This window comes from Frieseomelitta varia, unplaced genomic scaffold, assembly GCF_011392965.1.
Source record: "Frieseomelitta varia isolate USP_RPSP 00005682 unplaced genomic scaffold, Fvar_1.2 scaffold_418, whole genome shotgun sequence".
Taxonomy (NCBI): Eukaryota; Metazoa; Arthropoda; class Insecta; order Hymenoptera; family Apidae; genus Frieseomelitta; species Frieseomelitta varia.
Window position 1 is genome coordinate 608,862 of NW_025110166.1, and position 10,150 is coordinate 619,011.

Below are 10,150 nucleotides of genomic sequence, written 5' to 3' on the forward strand. Positions count from 1 at the left end.
TAATATATCCAAACTTCCAGTTGGTATTAGGAAATACAATATTCAAAAAAAGTTAATTGTTGATAGTGACGATGACTTTGACTAGTTATAGTACTATAATAAACAAGTATTAATGAAGCTAAAGTGTGGAAAAATGTTTTAGAGATATATGTATAAATATTTTATACTACAAAAGTATATATATGTATGGTATACGTGATAAGATATACATATGGAATAGAATATAAAATATAAAGATATTGAATATATTGAATATAAAAAAATATGTTACATATGAAATATATAAGTCGAAATTTGAATGGGCAGTCCACTGGAAAATGTAAGACATTAGATAAGTACTGAAGCATCTGAAAAGCCGATATTGAGGCGGCCATCTCCACAGTCTAAGTCTCTTTCGGCTGACCCATGCGGATATTTTCCCCTTTCCCCCTCCTACTGTCGCTATATCATAACCTTTTTCTATTTTTTCATCGTTTCTTCAATCTAACAGGGTGGCATTTAAGGTTCCCTCTTGACTGGATTAACTGTAGCCTGGAATTATGTCGATAACCATCATCAACACATCAATAACAAGCATGCGATAGACATCATGAGATATTTAACAGACGAAAGTACAAAAATTGCTTTCATTTTTTGTAATTGTATTTCTAATTTTTCGTTTGTATTTGTAAATTCTAATTCTACAGTTTTGTCTTAGTTAGTATCAGTTAATAAATGTCATTCCAACACTCGATTAGTATTGTTATTCTTTTTTATTAATTATCAGTTTTTATAATTAGTATTTTTTTATTTTTCTATTAATTATTAGTTCGCGATATTGTCGCTCAATTTCATCTTTTACACAGAATAATTCTAATCTCACTCAAACATTTTATTCACATATTACATATCCGTGATTGCAGTGCTAAAATATAGTAAGGCAATTACAACGTTATTCGTGTCATTTTTCCACATCGTACTTTGAACGATTCATATCCTCTTACAAATTTCAAAAGCATGCTAATGAGCATGCTAATCGATTATGCTTCATTATCTCCACGTGAATTGTCATTGAAATAAAAAAATTATATAATAAAGCGACATTAATCGCTCAAAATGAACAATGAATACTTCTGTGTAATACTTCGTAAATGAGGATGAATCGCAAAGAATTCGATGAGATTACAATGTAATGTAACAAACTTATATGTGCGATTACAAGTCATTTTACAAAACGCTTGTTATTTATCAAGCATGTACAATATACCGCACGAGCGATAAGAATTTATTTAGCATTATCTAGCGAGCGACAAGACAGCGATAAAGACTTCGCTCTTCGTGTTGACAGATTTAAAAAAATATGTTATCCGCGCAGGACCAACGCAGAACCGTGTCTCTCTCTCTCTTTTTCACACGTCCGGTTGGTCCAATGGGGATGATAGGTCACACCCTCGAGAGGGTGCGAGCGGTTTAGCCAGCGCCGGCGCTTAGCCGACGGCTTATCCTAGTAGGGACAAGGATACGCTACATTTCTACCTGTTGATACACTAAACCAACCCCTTCGTCGAGATTTTACAAATCCGGAGTTGCACGCTCGACGTCTGGTCACGCCCTCCAACCTGAAGATCGCGCAAAGTTTTTCGCATTCCTGCAACTTGCTCCTCTTCTGGCTCATCTCAATTAGATTCCAGCGAATTTCAAACACGAACTCGACTTAATACGACTATTACGAACTTTTATATGTAAATCATTACAATTTAAATGATCAACCCTGATTCAAACAGAAAGAGCTATACAACCACGTATTTGTTGAACGAAAATCGTAATTGTAAAAAAAGAAGATATAAAATTCGTCACATTGATCATATCTTTTTTTAACATTGATGCTATGAAAGGGAATTCTAAAAGTTCGAGTGATTAAAATGACCAATTGGTAATTTTTAAAAATTTGAATCATTTTTCGTAGAATATATAAATAAGAACTTGCATTTTTCCTTGCACTGTAAACTTCTCCTTGTACCCTAATTTTTTTGATATGAATTTTATATTTCAATCGTCGCGTTCTAATGTTAATATTTCCTTATCTATTCCACGAATAATATTTGCTTTGTATCACCAAATGCAAAGTAATCTTCAGATAGTGATTAAGAATTTTATACTACAGTAGATACCTACACTACATAATTATTTATATACTCTGATATTTTATTACAATCAGTTAGTAATCAAAAGTGGTAAGTTTTAATCAGGATGTTTAGTTTCATCAGTGTAATTTAAGTCGTGATGCAAATGAATTAATTATTCTTTTATGGCCTATATGACAATACATGTTACATTTCAATAAATATTATTATACTACAGATAGTTTCGAAATATTCAGTTTCACCGTTATGATACAATTTCATTCACTTTTGCGTATTTTATATTTCCTACGAATCAGTATTCCATAGAAGAAAGATATCTGAGAAGACACAAACGTGAAGGAGAAGTAAGAGAACCAGCAGAGTTAAAGCAATAAGCTTTTAATCATCTTACGTTGAACATTACGTTATTAAAACAACGGTGTGCGTTCACCGAGTAACAAAATTTAAATGTCGGGTTATGGAACGAAGAGTATCTATTTTGCATCACGATGATGGTTATACAATGGTTTCTGTGTGGGTTTGATTATCAAGCCTGTATCGATTTCCCATTTCTAATTTCAAGGCACAGTTGCTGGATAGTGCAGCGAATAGTTATAATTTAAAAGTCGTTCTCTTGCATCCAGAACATAAAGTGGTATTAAAGCGAGTATGACATCTATCCAAGGATGCAATTCCAAAATGATAATCCACACAAAAATTTAAAATTTTATATATTTCTTAGTTAAAATATTAGAATTTGGCAATTTCAATTAAATCGAAATAAATGGAGTAAATACAACAGATTTGATATAAATGTTTCAATTATTTCAATTTCTGAAGAATCGTTTAAAAATGGATATTGACGCGTCAGTTGCAAGTTTTACATATATTTGTTAACTATTTCTTTGTTCTAATATTTGCAGGGAACAAATGTATTTACAAAGTCATTATATTAAGTTTTAAGTACAGAATAACGATTTAAAGATCTCGAGCAGTAACTCTTCTTGCTTCCCATTTTCAAGAATTTCTTTCTATCACCCGTTCAGAAACAGTATTAGAAGTCTGCGAATTCCATTCGCTCTCTCTCTCTTGACAAAACCGCGGCTACCGTCATATCGGAAAGGCACTGCCCATCTAGACAACAAAAATTCATCCTGCAAACTCGCTATTGAGGCCAGCTATACCAAACAGTTGCCGGAGAAGATATTACGCCGCTACTATCTGCCCTGGTAGACTCTGTCCTCTATGTCTACATATATATCTATATACTATACACGTCTCTCTATATATTTTTAACGCCTTCATTTCCGGCCACGTTGGGACACCGGAAATAGCGGGACGATACCTCGCGGTGTTTCAGGTATTGATCAGTTCGAGGACTGGGTACCACCCACCCTCTAGCGGGTGGGGGGTGCACCCTCTGCAGACTGGAAGCTTCGACCCCTGTGTCGACCCCCTCCCTTTTACCCTCACCGCCGGTTACCGGCATCGCTCGTGACGCCCCTATCCGCCTCCGCCGCTACCCCCTTCCCCTACCGTGCCAACCTGCAGTTTCAACTGCCCTCCGCCACCCCCTTCGCCGCGTTCCCAACCCCCGGCAACACAACTACGAACCATCGAAGACGAATCTTTAGATATCGCCGTCGTCTCCGCTCAGATCTTCGGGTTACGCTTCAGTAGGCTCTTCGGAAATAAAACGGGGACGAGTTTGCATTGGTATCGTTTGCACGGTACCTTCTTCACGGGAGACGTTTCAGGATTTGCCACAGCTACTTTATGGACCGTTTAATTGGAAATACTGCGACATGGAATTTCTTCGGGGATTAAACGGCAATTTCTCAGAATGTTATGTTATTGTCGTGTTTAATACACCATAGTATTTCTTTTGTTGAAGACTCGAGATTTCATGTTCCGACAGGAATTGTAGTATGTAGATATTAGCTGAGGGTTCGTTCTCTGATTACGTTAACGAGAGGGTTGCAGTTAAGTATACCTCAGTATAGTTAATAATTACTATATTCAATAATATGATATAATCGTGGCTATATTTATGTAATATATAACTATACTGAATAAAATACTTAATTTTGTATGTATGTTATATGCATACGAATATTTTTACTTGTACTTGTTGTATATTTATACTGTTCTTCGAAGAAACTTTTACTACATTCCAATACATTTAACTTTGTCAAAATCGATATATAACATTGAATTTTTATATTATTGTTATTGGTGTGTTTAACATACTATTTAATTTTTCCTTTTTTGAAGCAATAAGAATTGTGTATCAGCTCGAGGTTTGTTTTTTAATCATAGAACTTTCCGTTCTGAACAGAAGTCCAATGAAGTCATACGTAATTATACTTCATATGTTTATTGTACCTACATTTATCTCGAAAAAAAATTGATTTTTGAGAAAACTTTCATTACATTCAATTATATTCTACTTTGTAAAAAAAAAAGATTGATATTACATATTGTGACGTAGAATTTTTTAAAAAATTAAATTACAATATAAACATTACGGTATAAACTGATTATAGGATAAAATAATTTTTTCGATTCTTCTCTACTAATGGTTCTTAGCCATGTAATAAAAGTTCAAAAAAATAGTAGCAAAAATTTATTTAATTGAAATTTGATTCAAATGAATGGAGTTCATGTACCTAAACGGAGTTCCACTGCGAAGATAAGAATTATGTATCAGCTTAAGGTTCGTTTTTTGATTGTGACAAGCTTAACCATAGAATACTTACCCCTGAGCTGTCACGTGGAAGCTTAACGAGAAGATTGTACTTATCCTATATTTCGTGTTATTTATTATAGTTACTTGTTATATTTATCCTGAGAAAGAATTGTTTTTCGAAAAAACTTTTATTAGATTCGAGCATAGATAATATATCTCCTCTGTAAAATAAAAAAATTTGACATTTTTACTATAATGCCACGATGTAGATTTTCTTCGAATATTAGATTATAATTTCTGAAAATGGAGTTATTATTGCATTATATTACTTTATTACTTTATTTAATACAATATTCTTTCTGTTGAAATAATAAGCACATGATTCATCTTATAATGGTATTAAATTTAAACATAAAAATGTTGAATTCTGAGTTGTTACGTGGAAACATAATGAGAGATTCGAAAAATTGTTTTTTGAAGAAATTTTTATTTCTTCTTCTTTTCTAACTTTTTTTTGAAAAACAATTTTTGCGGTTCGAGTCATTAATAATCCAGCGCAAGTGATTGTTTCGACGTCAAATAACCGAAATAAAAAAAAAGTTCTTCCTTTATTCTTATACTTATATAAGTTAAAAATAAGATTTACGTAGATTTTACAAAATAATTTCATTCTTTTTATTATTCACTATTTTTTATTACTTTTACTATGCATTTAATTTATCTCTTGAATTTATTTTTATTTCTATCTATTTACAGATTAAAATAATGCAAAATAGTATACTTATTTGACATCAAATACGAAAAACAAAGTACTCTATTTATTGAACATTCTTTATTAAATCTTATATTAGTAATTATTATATCCATTAAATGTTACATATTTTAACCGATTTATGTGAAACAACAATAAATCTCTTATGCTACTAATTTAAAAAAAAGAAGTATTTTAAAATTGAATGCAAAACTATCCTTTTTTCTTATAAAAAGCAGTTGAGTTTTGCAATTAAGTGAACTCTCACACCTAACTTGCTCGTTTGTCACCTTTCGGCATTCGAAACAGGGAAAGAGATACTTTTGCAGGGGTTATACATACGAGCTATGAGATTCCGAAGTGATTTTATTTTCCCTAAAGCCACCCCCGCCACGCAGTGGCCCTTAAGCTCGGTTATAAATAACAGCTTATCTTTTGTCGGCTTCAACGCCACTGCGAGTCTGTACAAAGGCAAACTCCACTCCTCGGAACGACCCTACCCACCACCTTTTATGCCTTGTAAGGGGGCGCGTAAAAGAAGACGTCTTTCGAAACGTGCACCCGTAATTGCTGTGGCATGTATCTGAATTAAATCCAGCGGTTTGTCCTGGTCTTTACGCATCGACGACTATGCACAGATCGCGCGTACAGATGTATACGGTATCTTGTACGTGGCTTTATCCCCAAGGTTTACCCTGTGTTTCAAAATTCGAAATTGTTATCATGCTCTTGTTGATTTAATTCGAATAAATAGTGAAATTTGAAATTAGAAAATTGGAACATTGTGAAATTGGAATATAAATGAGAAAATTTGTAATTTTAATTGAGTTAATTTTACACAAATTTACTAACGAAGGTGAAAAGAAGAAAAAATCATAAATAAAGATGAAATTGTAACAAAAATGGAAAAAAGATCGTATTGATGCATGTATCGTGAAATGTCATTTATATAACTTTGATGGTATGTAGTTTTTAATATACTTTTTCAATTAAAAAATTCCAAAATTATAAGAATTATCAATTTGTAAATTCAAACATTTTTAAATTGGAGCTGCTGTAGAATAGTATTCCTACACTATATTTGTAGACTGTTTTAATTTAATTTATGCAATAAAAAATTTTCGAGATGTAGAATGGATTTAACCTTTCCCAAAATGATATTTTAACGCGGAATATACATAATTTGGAGCAAATTTTTTCTTTTTTAATCTAATTGACAATTGATAAAATCAGATTTCGTAGAAACGATACTTTATATACACCATCTAATAATTGTAGGTTTGTAGTATGACTAAACTATGATTTCATTGCGAAAATGAATAAAATCACACAGTTTTATGTGATAAATATGTAATGATACTGAAATTTAGAAAGTTAACATTATTTGTAAGTTCTACGCTATTTGTAACAAAATAAAATAAATTAAAGATTCCAAACAAATAGATAAAATTTTATAATTTTATAACGGACTTCATATCTGAATAAAATCTATTAATATTAATTATTTCATCTCAAGAAAATTAATTAGGACATTAATTAGTCAGTGGACTTTTATGCAAATTTATAACTTTGAGAGTATAATTAAAAAAGTAGAATCCCTATGTGTTTAACAAAATTGTTTTACGTACTAAATAATGTAGAAAACACTATATTTTGGATGTTTTATATATAATTTTCATATTACATGCATCCCGTGAAATTTTGCAGTATATAATTTCTTGTATGCAGGAAAATCTACGCAATTTACTAATTACGTTAATTCTGATATTAAAAATTAAAAAAAATTTAAATAGTTATTATAGATCATGGATTTTTATGCATTTATAAAATTTTATATTTTTGAAAATATATCTGTAATAAAAATGTGTAATAAAATATATTATTGATAATGATGCATTTGATATTTTATTTATTATGAAAAATTTTAATAAAACACATTGAAATTATAATATATTATAACTATACTACAAATCATTGATATTTTGCACCAAAAGCTATATTCGACTTGAACTCTACATAGCAAATATGTGTCTAAGTAGAACATACCAGTTACCAGTTCAGACATCGAGATATACGTGAATAAATTTCTTGTGTCACATAATAAAGAATTTGCGATGTACACAATGTTACGAAAGCGTCAAGCTTTTATCAAAGATTCTACAAATCTTAATAGTTACTTTTTATTAAATTTTCAACATTATGACTTCATTATATTTTTCAATTTTCAATATATTTCCAGTTTTCTCGTCGTGATATTACCCAGCGTTAAATTGTTATTGCCACGACACTAGCTAGCTTAAGTAGGTAGATTTCTCGCTAATATTTGAATGGATGCCGGCTATTTGTGGTTCAGTGCGTCTTTAACAAGATCAGAGACATTGAGGTGCGGGACCCTCGCGAGGATGAGGTGCAACGTATACTGGGAGATATGCGTGTGTTTGAGTCTCTACGTATACACGTCTATAAAATATATGCTGGGTCCGTGATACCGTGCACATCTGTTGGTGCTCCCAAACTATGGAGAAAGAGGACTCGCTAAACCTCGGCGTCCTCCGATGTTTCCGTAGTATTGTCTAATCGTCGTCCGGAACTATCCTTCGTTTGCTGTCGTTTCTATTCACCCTCTCTTTCCTACGCTCGTCACCCTGCTCTCAGACGATGTAAATCCGCATTCGAGTTCCGTGTGAGAGCCTGTAACCCTGAGACAGGATTCTGTTCGAGCGAGTGACGATTAAAGATCGTAGGTGTGGAAGAAGCAGCGTATTAAGGAGAGTGCAAATTAAGATTCAAGGGAAATCAGACTTTGATGCTACAGTTTGGGAAGTAAATTGTTCCATACAGTGCGAAGTGATTAAGAAAGTGTTTAATAAAGAATTAATGTCGAATCATATTGTAATATCTATATTTAAGAAATACATTGGTACAATGTAAATTACAATTTTTACGTACAAATTATATAAATAACGATCGCGTATAAATTATTTAAACAAATAGTATGGAATAGTAAATAAAATATGGATATTAGACTGATAGAAACATATGTGTATTTATTACTGATAATATATAAAAAATAAATGATTACCTAAACTAATAAAATAATTAAATAAATAATAATCAAAATAATCAAATTATAAATTATTTAAACAACTAGTATAGAAAGTATAATAGTATAAATAATAATCAATTGTATAATATAATAGTATAAATAGTATAGTATATAAGTATAATAGTATAAATAATAATCAATTAATAATCAAAATAATCAAATTATAAATTATTTAAACAACTAGTATGGAAAGTATAATAAATAAAATATGGATATTAGACTGATAGAAAAATATGTGCATTTATTACTGATGGTATATAAAAAATAAATGATTATATAAACTAATAAAATAATTAAATAAATAATAATCAATTAATAATCAAAATAATCAAATACTTCCGTTGATATATCAATGTACAAAAGAACATTAACAGTTGGACTACGGATTTTCATACAAATTTATATTTTCAAAAATGCAAAAATACGATTTTGGCAGAATATTGTTTCACGTGCTAAATATTAAACAGCACTATATTTTTTCATGTTATGTGTATTTTATGTAATTTGGTAGTTTAAAATTTTTTATAAATGTACAAAAATTCTACAAACTACTGGTAATATTAATTGTAAATAATAATAATAATTTATGATGTTATGATATATCTATAGGATAGTTTATGACATACATCTGTAAAATAGTATTTTCATATCCTTGATGCACTTTTTACAGAAAATATTCATATATAATATTCGTTTTTGTCTGATCATGTATGATGAATAAATATATATAAATTTAATGTATTATCATATAATAGTCATAGTTTTTTACAATATTACAAGAAATAATTAAATTACTATATAAATCATATAATAAAAATGTAATAAATTATTATATAAATTAACAACACTTAATAAATAATACAATATTCTTAGGCTATATTAGGAAAGAATAAATAAGAGTAAAATAATGAAGATTCATAAATTCCATTTAGTTATAATTTGTACAAAGTAAGAAAATTCATAGACTGATGCTATTCTTTCGCTAATTTTGTTCGTAAAAATTTTTCGTCATACTATTCATTCATATAAAATTCATCTTTATAATATACCCTTCCTGAAAGTAATATTGAAATTTTTTGAATTTACAAAATATATATTTTCTAGCGTACTAATTTGGCAAGAACATCGTTATTACGATTAGAGGGAATATTGTTTTTAAAATTTCGTATCCATAAATTAATCCTTACGCCCTTCTTCTGCTCCAAGCAGCTCCGATGTCAGAACATTCTTCGAGGATGAGCATATTTCGCAGCGCTATCTGAGAACTAGTGTACATCTGAATATGCCTAAAGAGCCGAAAAGATTGCGTCGTCTGCGGCAGGCAACATGCCAATCTTGCTCGATGCTTTTTATTGCCGCGATAAGCGGTTGTCCTGCCTGCTACTCACACCCTCGGCAACGAAATACCCGACGAAACGTTACGAATGTAATCTTTACTTCTGTACCGCTCCTTAATGGACGGTTTCGCTCCTTCGCGCCATCTAACACGCACCAACACCTGA